This window comes from Giraffa tippelskirchi, chromosome 7 (genome assembly GCF_054371585.1).
Source record: "Giraffa tippelskirchi isolate mGirTip1 chromosome 7, T2T-mGirTip1v1.2.pri, whole genome shotgun sequence".
In the NCBI taxonomy this organism is placed as follows: domain Eukaryota; kingdom Metazoa; phylum Chordata; class Mammalia; order Artiodactyla; family Giraffidae; genus Giraffa; species Giraffa tippelskirchi.
The window spans coordinates 118,072,119-118,089,983 of NC_137281.1; the positions used below are offsets into that span (position 1 = coordinate 118,072,119).

At 36.7% G+C, this 17,865-nt stretch overlaps 1 protein-coding gene across 1 annotated transcript in view; it reads right to left on the reverse strand.

The window, feature by feature from the left end:
• The window catches only part of UNC13C (unc-13 homolog C), a 1,717,543-nt gene that overhangs the window by 744,802 nt on the left and 954,876 nt on the right, over window positions 1-17,865 (reverse strand). Inside the window, exons 28-29 of the mRNA XM_081513848.1 lie at window positions 15,844-15,948; window positions 6,199-6,405 (exon numbers count right to left, since the gene is read on the reverse strand). The gene's annotated coding sequence lies outside the window, so the exon portion shown is untranslated. The remainder of the gene's footprint in view (window positions 1-6,198; window positions 6,406-15,843; window positions 15,949-17,865) is intronic.

Genomic DNA, 17,865 nt, shown 5'->3' on the forward strand with positions numbered 1-17,865 from the left:
TCAACTCCAGCCATTCCAGGATCTCTCTATACTTTAAAAAACGTCAGAGATACCTCTACTCCCTTAGGTGTCCTCAATATTTCCTGCTGGTTAAGCAGTTTTCACATTGTGAGACTGACTTCACCCTACATCAAATTGAGTGAGATGAGAGGCCCATTCTACCAACTGGGGAAAGATACATTCTTCTTCTAGCTCAGAGGCAAAATAAGGGAGACCTCCAGAAACAAAAAAGGGGGGGAACTCCCTGCCACTGAGCACTATGTTTGACTGAGCAGTACCCTATGGAGCCTTCCTGGGACAGACCACCACCCCCCTCCCCTCCCCTCCCCATGTCCTCCACCTGCCTCTTGTTTGTTGAGCAACTTTAGCCTCCTAAAGCCTTCGCTGGGTTGCAAAGAACAAATTTAATCAGCGAAGTGATAAAATGCAGAAATAAAAACAATGAAATAAGAAAAAGTAGTAATTTTTTATCATTATTTAGTTTAGCCATTAAACAACATCAAAAACTTTTAGTTCCTCCCCAAGGAGGAAGGCATGGCAACCTACTCCAGTATTCTTGCCCAGAGTATTCTGTGGACAGAGGAGCCTAGCAGGATACATACAGTCCTTGGCATTGCAAAGAGTCGGACACGACTGAAGCAACTGAGCATGCATGCACAGAAGGGCTTCAGATAATATTCTGAGTCATATCATTTGAGTTGTTTTGCAGATCCTAAAACCCCCACCAGGCAGAAGAAGTTAACTGTATGCTGCCCACAAGCACAGCACATAGACCCAGACCAGCTGGAACTAGAAGGTTGATGATGTTGACTCCTCATTACCTTATCACCAACCAATCAGGAAAGTGTCCATGAACTGATCATATACCCCACAACCCTCTCCCTTACACTCACACTGTAAACACTTTTCCCTGGAAAATCATAACGAAATTCAGGTGTTTTGAGCATTAGCCATTCATAATCTTTGTCTTGCACCTTGCAACAAACACTGCACTTTCCTTCATCACAATCTGGTGTCTGTAGATAGATTTTACTGTGCATGGGCAAGGGGACCCAAGTTTGGTTCAGTGACACATGGACATTTATCACATATCTCTTCTAATGGTCATTTGTGGAGATGAGACTGTAAGGAGAAAAAATGTGGACTTTAGGGCATGACTTGCAGTTCCTTTTCTAACAGCCCACAGGCTATTTTTTCTGGATTCTCTTCTGCATTCCATTTACAGGCAGCTTTGGAGTCAGAATCTCCAGGTAAGAAAAGTGTTACTTTAGTAAGGTAGACTCATACACATCTAGGAAATTACAATAACTTACTCAGTTGGCAGAATCCAGGAGTGTTAAAACTATTTGAAAGATGTAAAGAGAGGTCACCTGTAATGTTTTTCCAAGTATAAAATATGCTGGATGAAATCAGTCAATGACAGAAGCTGGATCACAAAAGATTAAATGAGTGGAGAGAGGAATGGTACAATGTCCAGCAAGAGATCAGAGCAAAGGCCAGGAAGCAGGGGTGTGAGTGATGAGTAAGAGTGAGGCAGAGATGAGTCTTCTAGATTGGATAGATGACTGCTATAGCCAACAGTGCTATAGCCTCTTGTCTCCACAACAGTCGGCTACCTTCTACTCTCAAACCAGTCATCAACCCCCAACCCCTAAGGGCTTTTTCCTACCTACTGAAAGAAAACTCTAAGATATCATGCCCTACAACCTTGTATGATCTGGCCTCTGTCTCTCTCTTCAATTACATTTTCCAACATTCTTTCCCTAGTTTATCCAGTCATCCAGTTTGACCTGCTTGCTATTCCACAAATATTTGAAGCATGCTCCCACTTCAAGAACTCCACACTCACTCTACCAGTTGCCTAGAATTCCCTTTCCCTAAACAGGTACACAACTCCCTCCCTCAGATTCAAGTCCCTATTCAAATGTCTCCTTCATCCAAGGAAAATGTCCTTAACCACTCTATCCTAAATGGCATGTATATTCATCTCAATTGCTCTTTCCTTCTATCCTTATTATTTCTCCATAGTCAGGGTTGCTAATGATACTGTGTTGTTCTGTTTACTGTCTGAGCCCCATAATGGCTTTAAAATGCATGAAAGCATGGGCTGTTTAGGTTGCCTCTGAACCCACAATGCCTACAGCAATCCCAGCATATGGTACGTTGCTGCTGCTGCTGCTGCTAAGTTGCTTCAGTCGTGTCCGACTCTGTGCAACCCCATAGACGGCAGCCCACCAGGCTCCCCCGTCCCTGGGATTCTCCAGGCAAGAACACTGGAGTGGGTTGCCATTTCCTTCTCCAGTGCGCGAAAGTGAAAAGTGAAAGCGAAGTCGCTCAGTCGTGTCCGACTCTTCACAACCACATGGACTGTAGCCTACCAGGCTCCTCCGTCCATGAGATTTTCCAGGCAAGAGTACTGGAGTGGGGTGCCATTGCCTTCTCCAATGGTATGTTGAGGCCCTTCATATGTTAATATTCCTAACCTCAACTTAATTATATCTGGAGATGTGGTCTTCAGGAGATAATTAAGGTTAAATGAGACCATAATGGTGGAGCCTTAATCCAATAGGAATGTGGTCTTGTAAGAAGAGAAAAATCTTTCTTTCTCTCTCTCTCCTTCCCCTCCCTCTCTGCCCTTCTCCCTCTTCTCCCTTCTCTTCCCCTCCCTGTCCCTCTCCTCCTTCCTCTTTCCCTCCATCCTCTGCTCCTCACCCCCACCCATTACCCTCCTCCCTCTTCCTTTTTCCTGTCCTGCCTGCTCTCCTTACACTGTGAGGACACAGCAAGGTGGCCATTTGCCACCAGCAAGAGAGCTCTCACCAGAAACTGAATTGATCAACAGCACATTGATCTTGTATTTCTCAGCCTCCAAAACTGTAAGAAATAAATGTGTGTTGCTTAAGGCACCTAGCCTGTAGTATTTTGCTACGGCAATGACTAAGTGAAAAAATAAACAAGAGTTTCTACACTTCTTGTTTGTCTTGTAGAAAAATAAAAAATAAAATAGTATTTTTTATTTTTAGTATTATAAATATATTATGTTATATAAATATAAATAGTATTATTTATATTTTAGTATACTTAGGATCAATATACTAAACTCTAGGCGATATACTAAGTATAACCTAAAACAACAAGCTGTTGTACTGAATTCTGCCTTGAATGAATAAAACTCCATTGGCCATTTCTTGCTGACGCTTTTTCTGAAAACAGGCAACTGCATATGTCCTGATGGATTGACCCATACCTTGGAAAGAGAGACTGCTGTGACTGCATCTGCAATTTGAATCATGATTTTCAAAAGAATTAAACTAGAAAAAGAAAACTGCACTGGCACGGTATATGATTTGAAAAAAAAAAAATTGCTGAAACCATTTTAGCTTTTCAGAATCATTATCCAATTCTATTTAACTTTTTCTGGGAAAAAATACATTATTTAAAAAAATATGTATTTTTAATTGTTAAAATTTTCCAAAAGAGATATTGACTTTTAAGTCAATATACAAGATAACATGGTATCAATTGAAAATAACTATCAGCCCTTCTAGGAAGAAACCTGCAGAGAAATAGGGAAGAATCCATCCTAATTGACCAAAGTTGATTTTCTATAGTTCAGAACACGTAGTTTGGGAACATTTTGTTTCATACTCATAATTAAGTAGATACTAGGAATGCAATTTAATCAACTTTGTAGAAATTAACAGCAAAAAAAGAAAATATTAATCATTATTAAGTACAGTATGTGCTTGTAAAAGGTATACTAATTACAGGAGACTCTATACCATATTCTTATTAATTTAAATCTTATGGATGAACCAAGAAAATATATTTCATATACATTGAAATCTGTATATGAGGTATACTCAAAGAATCAGTGTATGTTCCATTTTACAGAAGACCCAGTTTGGATAAAGATCTAAGGAGGGCCATATTTTGGCTAAGCACTGGTCATACAGCCAAAGTGATATGCACAGCTACCTGTCCATGAGGTAGTCTGTGTCTCTGTGGCATATTATGCATGATCTTAAGGAAAAGGTCAATGATTTTCTTAAAAAAATTTGCTTCTGATCAACATTACTTTATAAAGAAAAATATTCTATATTGGAAATAAGAAGGAAGCTTTTAAAATTCTTAAATATTTATTCAGAGTTGGAAAATACAATATCTGATGGACTGCTGCTGCAACATCACTGAGTATGTAAAGCCACACTTAATATTTTACTTGAAGGAAAGTCTCCTGCTTAATATTGTTGCTATTGCTATTTAGTCACTCGGTCATGTTTGATTCTTTGCTACCCCATGGACTGTAGCCCACCAGGTCCCTCTGTCCATGGGATTTTCCAGGCAAAAATACTGGAGTAGGTAGCTATTTCCTCCTCCAGGGGCTCTTCTGGATCCAGGAATCAAACCCACATTTCCTGCATTGCCATGTGGATTATTTACCAGGCAAACCTCCTGCTTATTGTTACACAACTACATATTCACTATTGTATATATTTTCATGATTCATCTATAAGATTTAAATTAGCAAGAATATGTTATAGAGTCTCCTATAAATAGTACACCTTTTACAAGCATGTACTGTACTTAATAATGATTAATATTTTCTTTTTTTGCTTTAATTTCTACAAAGTTGATTAAATTGCATTCCTAGTATCTACTTAATTATGAGTGTGAAACAAAATGTTCCCAAATTACATTTTCTGAACTATAGAATATCAACTTTGGTCAATTAGGATGGATTCTTCTCTCTTAGTTGTTGATAGGATATACTTCTTCCATCAAATGCATAATGATAATTAATACTTTTAATCATGAAATGAAAGTACAACTATAACCATAGATGATAATTCTTAAGGGTTCATCTTTCTATTATGCTTATCAAGGCATATCTGAATAACCTGTGAAATTCGGCTATGCAAAAAAAAAAAAAACAAATCCACATTAGGAATGGAATTAATGTTAAAATGTTACCCTTGTCTTATTCTAGCTATAAAAATGTTATTCTACAGAAATATCTAATTGAAGAAAAAAAGCCCTGTGCATCTCACTAAGGGATGATTTTACAGAGTGATTTTGCTGGTTATATTTAATAATTAGTTCAATATATTTAAGAGAATTTTTTGATCTTTTTATTTTAAAATAGTGATATTTTTAAGTGAAAGGAATTTTTCTCCAAAATTTAAGTTGTCCATTTTAAAATACCTAGGGGCATTTGAGCCAAAAGTATGAAAAACATTCCTATAGAGATTTTTAGTTTAATTTTAAATGCAATTTATAATTCTTAAAGATTTATCATGAGATTATAGAATAAGATTCACGTTCTTAAAAAATTATGGTAGCTGACATATGGGGGGAGAGGTTGTAGAATGAAAGCAAGGAGACTGGTTGAAAGGCAGTTTCTCATCCTTTCCTGAGAAAGGATGGTGGTATGGACAGGACTGGGGTGGTGACTATAAGAACTGAGAGAGGAACCAGATAAAAAACACATTTTAGAAGTAAAATCAATAGAAACTGCTAATGAGTTTGATGTGGACCATACATGTCAGTTGAATGACTCTTAGATTTTTATTTTCTTTTGTGCTTATATTGGACCATTGAATGCACAATGGTGTTGTTAAATTAAGAAGCCTGGTAAGACGGCAGAACTGAGAGACATCAAGAATTCTATTTCTACATATTGTGTGAGTTGCTTATGAGCTGTTTAGCTGAGCTTCATGTAAGCTATTGGATATAAAATTTGGAACTCATAGGAGAGATCAGAGCTGAAGATATAAATTTAGACTCATCAATATCAGTATTGATTAATACTGATTAAATGCATGGAATTAGAAGAAACCGTCTATGGAGCGATAATGAATAAAGAGACAACTTTTAACTCCACAGAGATACTCTCCTTAATGTGAGAGTCAGGTAGAAGAGGAACAGCCTATAAGGAGACCAAGAATTGGTAGCCAGTGAAGCAGGAGGAAAATCAGGAAAGTGCAAGCACCCCAGGGAACAAGAGAAGAAAGCTTTTCCAGACACATTCACTAAAGTGATTATCTGAACCATACCTTGTCTTGGCCCATACCTGAAATGAGCTCTGTATAGCAAAACAGTTTTAAATAAAACCTATAACAGGATAATTTTGTAAAGGGAGGACAAAAAAGAAATAATTAGATAATGATTAGAGGGACATTCTATTCCTTTACTAACCTGGTATTTATTAACCAGAGGTTAACTTGGAGCTTGTAAACTTGGGATCAAGGAAGAGGAAGCTGGCAAAGCTGTTCCTGAGTCTCTCAGCAAGTCAGGATCCTGAAAAAGAGAATCCTCTTCACTTGCAGAGTAGTCGTCACTTCAGGTCATGGCTTGGCCAATGAGTGCCAAGTTAAACATTCAAAAACTTGAGAAAATGGCAAACTGGGGAGAAAAAAGAAGCAGGGGTTGTGAGATAGGAGTCAAGAAGAATGTTCCCTCTCTCTTCATGACCCCTCCCCACTCAATTACCATAAACAGCTGCATGAAGTAACCAGATTGTAAACACTGTATGGACAAGCAGAAATTAAATAAAAGAGGCTTATTTCCCTCTGTTGAAAATAAAGAAATTTCCCATTCCTCCTTTTTCTTTGATTTACTTTAGAAATCTAAGTATTTTCTCCTTTCTTTGAAACGTACATAAGACCCTTTGAAGACTAGACTGACATTTTGTCAGCTTTATGATCTATGAATGTCTTTCTCAAGGACATCAAGCCATCTTCTGAGATATTAACATCAAGGGAGATACCCCCCCCCATCTCCCAGTTTCTGGGAGAGATCAGGAGCCCAACTTCCTTATGCACCTGCCTCAACTCCCAAAATTACCTCCTGTCATAATGAGAGGACATTTGGTCTTCCCCTGGATAAACTAATTCAATAGCACAAACAGTCACCTCAATTACCACATAAAGTTAGGATAAACAGTGTGTGACAAAAGATGCTGTCAACTCTTTTTACTTGAGGATTAAGTATTGTATGTAAAGGAGGCGATTTCTTTCATCTTTGCAATCTCGCAGTGGATTTGAGGACAACATAGAATCTTTGTTTATATGAGTTATATTTATCAATAGTTAACCATATTAGGCAATAAACTGAGGATTTTAAAACATTTATTATTTACTTTAAAATAATGATAATAAATCAATATGTTTTAACATTAAAAAACTTAGAATATTTGCAATAACTAGTGGAAAACTGTGACATTGTTTTACAATTTTGAAAAATCCCTTAGTGTCAGGCTTAATAGAAAACACCTACACTCTGATTTTCGCTTCTGCATCCAATCTGCTTTAATACACTGTTTTTGTTGAAGTATATAAAAAAATATCTATCCTCACACAGAAATGTAGTTGGAAAAGAGAATAGCACATTTATAGCCTTTCAGATAATTATGGATATTCTTCTTTGACACTGTACCAAAACTCAGAGATGGCAGTTTTTTAGGCTAGTTGCAATGAGAAATATGAAGCTGTATCACCGAACTTTCATACTCTATTGTGTTAAAATCCATTGGTCTCTCTTACATTTTGAACAGGTCCTTTACTCATGCATGATTCTGTAATGTCATACTCTAGTCATCTGTAAAATATTGGTTCATGAAGCTATGCAAATATTCCAAACTGACACATTTTATTATACAATTAAAAAATCATATTAGTTATTATAGCCAAGGATCTCATCAGGAAAACAGGTTTTGGATAGCTGCCAAGTTCATGTGATGCTATATGCCACAAGGTACTAGTAAGGTTTGATCAACTAAAGAACTGCTCGAATACAATATATTATTTCATTGTGCTGAAATCTACTAATGCTATTATGTTAAGATATACCCAGGTTATAAGGGCTTCCCAGGTGGCACTAGTGGTAAAGAACCTGCCTCCAAATGGAGGAGATATAAGAGACACAGGTTTGATCCCCGGGTTGGGAAGATCCCCTGGAGGAGGGCATGGCAACCCATTCCAGTATTCTTGCCTAGAGAATCCCATAGACAGAGGAGCCTGGTGAACTACAAGTCCATGGGCTACAGTCCATAGAGTTGCAAAGAGTCAGACACGACAAGCAACTTAGCACACAGCCCATGATGTAATAATAGGAATAAGTATAAGGATCCTAATAATGTATAACCTAATCTTGAAATGAGCAAATGTCTGTGTTTTGCATTATTATAGTTCAGAGGAGGAGATATATTGGTCAGTATAGACAAAACAAGATTAGACACATAAGTTGAAAATTATTATCACTTGGTAAGGGGTTCATGTAGGTTAATTATATTAATCTCTACTTGTATTATTTACTTTGTATACATATTTGAAATTTATCACAATAAATACTAATATATAGTTTAAACTCTTCAATGGAGTTATGGTTTTTCTTTTGAGATGTAATTAAGAGCCAAAATTTTCTTTAATTTGATGGATTAGACAACTGAAAACTAAAAAGAAGATTTATTTTATGGTTGTTATGAATTGTTCTGCATCTTAACACATTTATTTGTCACACTCTTCTAAAGTAGAAAATTTATTTTGCAAATATCACCAAATAAGCTTTGTCTTTACCATAAGCCAGAGCTTAGACATGGGGGAGGAATCAGGCAATAGTGTCTGTAGTTTACCAAACTCTCATATACTCAAATTTTTTTCCAGCAATGGATTTTAATTTCCAACTTTATACAAAATATATTTTTTTCACTTGAGGAAAGTCAGAAATTTTCTCAAGCCCTTTCATTGAACTAATGAGTTCTTTCCTACAACTCAAACTCTGTTCTCAATTTAAGCAATAATTTCAACATGGTTATTATGTACAAATGAAGTCATTTGTCTTTTAAAAAATGGGTTAATTTATCTACAATAGTACCCTGTTTATTTGAGATTTGCTTTCCATGGCTTCAGACCCAAGGCAGTCTGAAAATGTTAAATGGAAAATGCCAGAAACAAGCCATTTGTAAGCTTTAAATTGTGTGTCCTTCTGGGTAGTAGTGAAACCTTGTGAAGAAGCTGCTGTCACATTTCTGGCAGAGTTGAAGTTGAGAGAGACCACCTTCACATAACTTTTTACTACAATATATTGTTATAATTGTTCTATTATTAGTTAGAGTTGTTAATATATTACTGTGTGTGATTTATAAATTACACTTTATCATAGGTATGTATATATAGGAAAGAACAAAGTTTTATATAGGGCTTAGAACTATCAGCAGTTTCAGGCATCTACTGGTCTCAGAACAGAATCCCATGGATAAAGGGGGACTACTATACTGAATTTCAAATATTTGAGACCAAACTTGAAAAGAGGACATCTCACTGACAAAACAGCAAAGCTTCTTTTTTTTTTATTGGAAGACTATTCCCCATGCCTTCTAACATTAATATAGAATTGATAACTACTCAAAGGATCAGTAAAATGCAGTGGGATATAGAAAGGTTACTGATGCTCTTTAAACATGTTTTCTGGAGGCATCATAAAGAACTTATACTTTTATACCTTTTAAAGTTCAAGTTTCACTGAAGTGCATTAAACAAAACTGAAGAGCTCTTCTTTATAATTTATGCACTCTTGTCTTTAAAAAAAATATTCTTTTGTCTCCTTTAAGCTGAAATAATTTGCCAGCAAGTTCATCTTTCATAACATTAATATTCTTAGAATACAAATCACTTGTTTTGCAAAACTTTGGTCAAAAGGATAAAACAATATGAAAGCAGAAATAAGAGAAGTTTCATTTTCATCCCATTCCCACTGTTTCCATTTATGTAACCATTCTTAGGAGTTTTTAGTTTATAATTCCTGTATTTCTTTTTAATTTTACAAAAGCAAGTAATTTATCTATATTTTCTCTTCTTTCTTATATAAATGTTAGCATGCTATATAGACTCCTCAATATTTCTTTTTTTAATTTGCAACTGGAAACACTTCATATAAGATTCTTGAACTCTTCTTCCTTTTATTTTTTGGTTACAAATAATCCCTGAAGTGCCAAAATCTGTTGGATTATCGAAAAAGCAAGAGAGTTCCAGAAAAATATCTACTTCGATTTTATTGACTATGCCAAAGCCTTTGACTGTCTGGATCACAAACTGTGGAAAATTCTTAAGGACATGGGAATACCAGACCACCTGACCTGCCTCCTGAGAAATCTATATGCAGATCAGGAAGCAACAGTTAAAACTGGACATGGAACAACAGACTGGATCCAAATCAGGAAAGGAGTACGTCAAGATTGTATATTGTCACCCTGCTTATTTAACTTATATGCAGACTACCTCATGAGAAATGCTGGACTGGATGAAGCACAGCTGGAATCAAGATGGCAGGGATAAATATCAATAACCTCAGATATGCAGAAGACACCACCCTTATGGCAGAAAGTAAAGAAGAACTAAAGAGACTCTTGATGAAAGTGAGAGAGGAGAGTGAAAAAGGTGGCTTAAAGCTCAACATTTAGAAAACTAAGATCATGGCATCTGGTCCCATCACTTCATGGCAAATAGATGGGGAAACAATGGAAACAATGAGAGACATTATTTTTGGGGGCTCCAAAATCACTGCACATGGTGACTGCAGCCATGAAATTAAAATATGCTTACTCCTTGGAAGGGAAGTTGTGACCAATCTAGATAACATATTAAAAAGCAGAGATAATACTTTGCCGACAAATGTCCATCTAGTCAAAGCTATGGTTTTTCCAGCAGTCATGTATGGATGTGAGAGTTGGACTATAAAGAAAGCTGAGTGCCAAAGAATTGATGCTTTCGAACTGTGGTGTTGGAGAAGACTCTTGAGATTCCCTTGGATTGCAAGGAGATCCAACCAGTTCATCCTAAAGGAAATCACCCCTGAATTTTCATTGGAAGGGCTGATGCTGAAGTTGAAACTCCAATACTTTGGCCACCTGATGTGAATAACTGACTCATGTGAAAAGACCCTGATTCTGGGAAAGATTGAAGGAGAGAGGAGAAGGGGATGACAGAGGATGAGATGGTTGGATGGCATCACCGACTCAATGGACATAGGTTTGAGTAAACTCCAGGAGTTAGTGATGGACAGGGAACCTAGCATGCTGCAGTCAATGGGGTCACAAAGAGTCAGAATACTGGAGTAGGTTGCCATGCTCTCCTTCAGGGCATCTTCCCAACCCATGAGAAAGAAGCTTTATAGTATGCTTTAATATATGATGGGGCTTCCTTGATGGCTCAGTGGGTAAAGAATTCATTTGCAAGGCAGGAGACACAGGAGACTCGAGTTTGATCCCTGGGTCAGAAGATCCCCTGGAGGAGGAAATGGTAACACATTCTAATATTCTTGTCTAAATTCCCATGGACAGAGGAGCCTGGCCAGCTACAGTCCAAAGGGTCGCAAAGAGTTGGACATGACTGAGAGACTAAGCACAGGGTTAGGCCACCTCATTATTCTTTCCTTTTAATAAAATAAACAAACAAAAGAATTTTCATGTTTTTTTCTTGTAAATTTACTTTTTATATGAATCTTAGAATTCATCTATCTTTCTCTAGAAATATTTGTAGTATTTCAACTGGGATAGTATTAAATGCATGTGTTGACATCCACATGTCACTGATACATCACATCCAAAAAGGAAGCTTTTAACTTGCTGAAGTTTATTGCTATGTCTTTCAAGACTATCAGAAAGTTTCCTTCATATGTGTTCTGCATAGTTTTGTTATACCTAAGGATTTTCTTTTTATCATTGTTCTAAAAAAATATTTATATTTTTGTATTAAATCTGTAAGAAATAAACTAACCCTACTTTGGATATCAAGACATTTATTACATTTCTCTTGGTGGTATAATAATTTCACTTCAGTAAAATAATTGTAGTATTTCCCCAGGCAGATGGATAGCAAAGAGCTGAGAAACATAAAATTCACCTATATACTGGAGAAGGCAAAATAGAGCATCTTTCTATCGTGACAGTTAGCTCACTTATTTTCCAAGGGCCTTTTTAGATAATTTCTGTGTCAGATTGACACCTAGTGGTCCACTCTGGTATAGTAATCAAAAGAGGGGTAATAAATTCTATTAGAGAATTAGGGACTGCATAGTTACTTTGCACATGTTTGTTAGATAATTTTATATATAATTAACTGTTTTATAATCTATGGTAAGAACAAAAACCCCAATTAATGGATATCAATATAAGAATCATTGCTCTACACAATACAAAGTGAAAGTGAAAGTATTAGCCACTTAGTCATATCTGACTCTTTGCAACCCCATGGACTTGTAGCCTTCCAGGCTCCTCTTTCCATGGAATTCTCCAGGCAAGAATACTGGAGTGGGTAGCCATTCCCTTCTCCAGAGAATCTTCCCAACCCAGGGACTGAACCCGGGTTCCCCGCAATGCAGGCGGATTCTTTACCATCTGAGCCACCAGGGAAGCCCAAATAATACAAGTGAAAATGTTAGTCACTCAGTCATGTCTGACTCTTTGCGACCCATGGACTGTAGCCTGCCAGTCTTCTCTGTCCATGAAATTTTCCAGGCAAGAATACTGGAGTGGGTTACCATTCCCTTTTCTAGGGGATCTTCCTGACCCAGGGATCAAACCTGGGTCTCGCACATTGCAGGCAGATTCTTTACTATCTGAGCCACCAGACAATACAAGTTTTCCCTCTAAAATAAAGATTTATAAATTTTCCATTTCAGATGTTTTACTAAAATCACGATAAGTCAAAGTCAGTTTACTTTAGTTCCCTGCCCACTGTATGTAGCTGGCAAAAAGAAAAGTGAATATTATAGCTCAGGTTTTGGAGAGAGATAAACGAAGTTCCTACTTCATCAAATTACCTAAACTTTCTTAAACTTTGATGGATTGGGTTTTCTATGGATCTGAAGCAAATGTCAAAAAAACTCAAGAGAATTTAACCAACATCTAAATCGGACATCTAAACTACCTGATACAGTAGATGTTATAGACATTGTAGTTCTCTATCCATATGTACTTCCTTCTTTTCTTTTTTGTTTTGGTTGTTTTGTGGGGTTTTTTTTACTTTCTTTTTTCTTAATGGATGAACTGTAATAAACAAATGAATTAGATGTTATCTTTGGTATAATTTGCCTCAGAGTACAAATTTTGGAATGTGGGGAAAACCTCTGATGCGGAAGCCCATCCTAATTTCTCATTATAGAAGATACACACACACACACACACACACACACACACACACACGTACACACCCCAGTTAAAGTTTAAGACAAATGAATCCTTAAGAGAAGAGGAAACTGGAGCATAAGGAAAGGTTGTTAATTTTTGACAACAGAAAACACTGTCAGTATTAACAGAGACTAATGAATGCAAAGTACCTATTGTTTTATTTATAAGATGACCCTGTACTGGGATTTGATTATGAAATTCTATCTATAATTGTTAAAGAAAAAAGTGTTAAAATGTTAGTCTGACACTTGTTGGAATGGTAAAGAAGTCCTGAACCATTTATTAGAATGGTTGAGGACTACCCCAATAGCTGTCAAGACTATCACAAAAGGGGAGACAGGTTGGGCTCAACTCCAAATATACCAAAAACAACTGAAAATTTATAGCCAAGGAGCAGAATGAAAGGGTCAGTGGATGGAAAATTAACCAAAGGAATAAAGTGTAGGGGAACTCTTGCAAAATCAATTTAATAAGATTCTTACTGAAGGAAAGTTAGGGTATCCGATATCAAGGGTGTGAGATTTCCGCTAAACTTGAGTTAGTAGGTTCCTTGCTACTCCTGGACTAAACAGGCCAGAGACAAATCCCAAGGAAAAGGCCTAGCTTGCTCCTCTAGTCAGACTAGAAGAGAAGGACTAAGATTTGATCCAGGAGAGAGTCTTTGTCCACAATCAGTGACTCTCACCATGGATGTCAAAGGAATGCTGCTCCAGAATTACGAGGACTCTTATATGATCTAGCATATGACCAAATATTTAGGCTTATTTGTGAATGACCGTATTTTTTATTTTAATTTAAAGAATATTTTCTAAAAAGAAGGCATATTTTAACTCTAGGAAGGAGAAATATTCAGTGTTGTGCGGAAAAGTGCCTTAAGCAGGAACGTGGACAAACATGAAGTCTTGAGTTTTGTCTCGAATCTTGCCTGCCTCAGCCCCTATATTAAGGCATAAAATATTAACCGTTTATATCAGTTCAGTTCAGTCGCTCAGTCGTGTCCGACTCTTTGCGACCCCAGGGACTGCAGCATGCCAGGCCTCCCTGTCCATCACCAACTCCTGGAGTTTACCCAAACTCATGTCCATTGAGTCGGTGATGCCATCTAACCGTCTCATCCTCTGTCATCCCCTTCTCTCTCTTTCAATCTTTCCCAGCATCAGGATCATTTCAAACGAGCCAGCTCTTCACATCAGGTGGCCAAAGTACTGGAGTTTCAGCTTTAACATCAGTCCTTCCAATGAACACTCAGGATTGATCTCCTTTAGGATGGACTGGTTGGATCTCCTTGTAGTCCGAGGGACTCTCAAGAGTCTTCTCCAACACCACAGTTCAAAAGTATCAATTCTTTGGTGCTCAGCTTTCTTTACAGTCCAACTCTCACATCCATACATGACTACTGGAAAAACCAAAGCCTTGACTAGACGGACCTTTGTTGGCAAAGTAATGTCTCTGCTTTTTAATATGCTGTCTAGGTTGGTCATAACTTTCCTTCCAAGGATTAAGTGTCTTTTAATTTCATGGCTGCAGTCACCGTCTTCAGTGATTTTGGAGCCCAAAAAAATAAAGTCAGCCACTGTTTCCACTGTTTCCCCATCTATTTGCCATGAAGTGATGGGACCATTTATATATCCACTACCAAAAATAACCTACTTAGAAAAGAAAGATCACTTTTTTCTTTGCATCTTAAGACGTTAGGGTGACACCTCGTGGACAGACAGGCCTAATACATCTAGCAAGATAGTAATTACCTAACTCTCACTTATTTAAAAGTTGTGAAAGAATAGAAACTTATAAAGAGGTTGGGCCTCAACTGGGAAGACAACACAATACTTAAACCCAAACACAATTGTTCACAGTGGATCCTCATAATTAAATGACTGGATCTAGAGATATCACAAATTCCACCAATCCTCATTTCTAAGAAGCAGCATGATTATGAATGAAAAGAAATATATGTTTTCCATCTTGTTAAAGGACAGTTTTTAAAAGAGGGTATATTCATGACTCTCATATATATATAAAAATATCCTGTATCAAATATTTTATTTAACTCAATTTTTAAAAATTTTAAAATTGAGGTATAGTTGATTTACAATTCATATACATGAAGTTTCCTTGGCAGCTTAGCAGTAAAGAACCACCTGCAATGAAGAAGATGTGAGTTCAGTTCCTGTGTTGGGAAGATCCCTTAGAGAAGGAAATGGCAACCCACTCCAGTATTCTTGCCTGGGAAATCCCATGGACAGATGTGCCTGGTGGGCTACAATCCATGGGGTTGTAAAAAGAGAAGAACAGGGCCTAGCAACTAAACAACAACAACTATATACATAGTTTCAGGTGTACAACATAGTGATTCACAGTTTTTAAAGGTTATACTCCATTTATTTATTATAAAATATTGGCTATATTCCCTGGGCTGCATAATATATCCATGTAGCTTACTTATTTTGCATGTAGTAGTTTGTACCTCTTAATTCCCTATCCCTATCTCGCCCCTCCTCTCTTCTCTCTCCCCACTGGTAACCACCAGTTTGTTCTCTACATCTGTGAATTGTTTTCTGCTTTGTTTTATTCACTAGTTTATTTACTTTTTAGATTCCATGTATAAGTGATATCATACAGTATTTGTTTCTCTCTCTCTGATTTATTTCACTTACCATAATACCCTCCAAGTCCACTCATGCTGCAGATGGCAACATTTCATTCTTTTACATGGCTGAATAGCATTCCAATTAATGTGGGAACCAGCATGTTTTCATAACCTGTTCAAAAAAGAATTCAATGAACACATATATATAGTCAGATAAGGAATGCTAAAATAGAATTGATCAATAATCAGTCATATTCCGCCAGACACAACTAATTTGCATTTCTATGGACAGAATAGTTTGTATTATTAATTTTCTTAAACTAATTGAGTTGTAAAGTTGCCCCAAATGCTCAAAGGCAGAGATAACCTGAAAAGGTACTCACTTCCAAGTCTTTCATTATGTGTCTCATTAATTTTTCTGCCACTCTTCACTCAAAAAATAATTACTTATTAAACACCTACTATGCACAATGCCAGGCTAACTGATGGGAAAAGCAAAATATATTACATACACTTAAGGAACTTAAAATACATTTGGTAAAACAAGGGTAGTGCCTCAAACAGATCTTTCATAATTTTAACAGATCCTTTGTAATCCTTTTCTTCCTTACTTCCTTCCTTAAGTATTTATGAAATGCCTACTATATATACTAAACACTTTCTAGAGACTTGGTATTCAATGTGAAAGAGAGACAAGTTCCTTTTCTCCTGCTGTGTTTTCTTTCTAGTAGGGGAATGTAGACAATTAACAAGTAATAAAAAAAAAATCCAGATTAGTATTTAACACCTTGACATTGCAATTCCTCAAATTTTTCAAAACAAATGACCTTTTCTTTTATGTCACAGGAGTTATCCAGAATTTCTTTTATGTCACAGAATTGAAAGTATGCTCCAAAGTAGTATAACGTGCAGGTTCTGGTGTTAGTTTGATTGTATTCAAATTTTGTCTCCTTCTTTGGCAGGCCAGATAAATTTAAGCAAATTACTTAACTATACTGTGTTTATGCCTCAGATTTTTTTTCCTGTTTTAATGAGTATAGTAGTAGTTACCTCACAGGCCTGTGGTGAGGACTAAAGGGATATTACAATGCATCTTATGGCAAGAGTGTCTGATACATAGACAGTGTTCAATACATGCTAGCTATTGTTACTAATTATCAGTAATAATGTTACTATCATTATTAGTATTATTATAACCTTGAATTTCATCACCTCTTGGATATACTTGAGTCTTGCAAATTCTTTCTATTCATCTTGATTCAACATCAGAGAACACGTAAATGTGTACTGTTCACTTATTCAATAAATATTTGTAAATGTTTATCATGTATATTGTACGTGACATTGTGGATCTAAAGACAAGGGAGATGTTTAAATGCACAATAATAAAATGCATGATCAGTTTGTGTAACTGCCAACAGTTAGATGTGTTTAAAGCAAGATGGGAAGGCTGAATGAAAGGTCTGTGCAGAGACAGCAAAAAAGACAGATGTAAAGAACAGACTTTTGGACTATGCGGGAGAAGGCAAGGGTGGGATGATTTGAGAGAGTAGCACTGAAACATGTATATTACCATATATTAAATAGATGACCAGTGTAACTTCAATGCATGAAGCAGGGCACTCAAAGCCAATGCTCTGGTACAACCCAGAGGGATGGGGGGGGGAGGGTGGTGGGAGGGGGATTCAGTATGGGGAGACACATGTGCACCCGTGGCTGATTCATGTTGATGTATGGCAAAAACCACCACAACACTGAAAAGTAATTAGCCTCCAATTAAATAAATTAAGTCAAATTAAAACAAAGAAAGATCTATGCAGAATGACTGAAGTCAAATCATGAAAACATCTTCCAAATCACACTGAAGATGGGATATTTTTCCAAAGAAAATCAGGAATCATTGAGATGTTTAAGCAGAAGAGTGAGATAATTTAATTTGTGCCACAGAAAATCAGTCTGGCATTCATAGAAACTTGGAGAAAGAAGACTAGATCCTGGGAGAAATGGAGTATTTCTTGACATATCAATAAACAAGGTTGTCACAGTCATCAGTGATTCTGGCCCTCCAAATGTGAATTTCTGAGGCAGG